The sequence below is a fragment of the Penaeus monodon genome, chromosome 19 (assembly GCF_015228065.2).
Source record: "Penaeus monodon isolate SGIC_2016 chromosome 19, NSTDA_Pmon_1, whole genome shotgun sequence".
NCBI lineage: Eukaryota > Metazoa > Arthropoda > Malacostraca > Decapoda > Penaeidae > Penaeus > Penaeus monodon.
The window spans coordinates 27,059,897-27,060,251 of record NC_051404.1 but is presented as its reverse complement, the minus strand read 5'-3'; positions in this window follow the sequence as shown (position 1 = coordinate 27,060,251).

Sequence of the window (355 nt, the reverse complement as noted above, 5' to 3'; positions counted from 1 at the left end):
GGCACGGGGATTTTTTTTGTTTGTCAGTTTATATTCCTTTTCTGAATCCTGTTATTGTCTATTGGGGATTTGCATGTCTTTAAATGATTTTGGAGGTTTCCCTTTTGAAAATTCTAAATGTTAAAAAAACTTTAAACGTGTCCATTTAAATATCCCCTTTTCCCCTAAAAATTAAAATACCAAAACAATATAAAAAAAAAGGAAATCAAATATTTTTTAAATGCAATAAATAAAATACCCCAATTTTTAAACTTGATTCCCTGGGTTAATTTAATATATTGCTGCATTTATATTTTTTGGGGTTTAATCCCAAAATTTATTATTTTAAAATTTATTGATTAAATTTTTTTAAAAA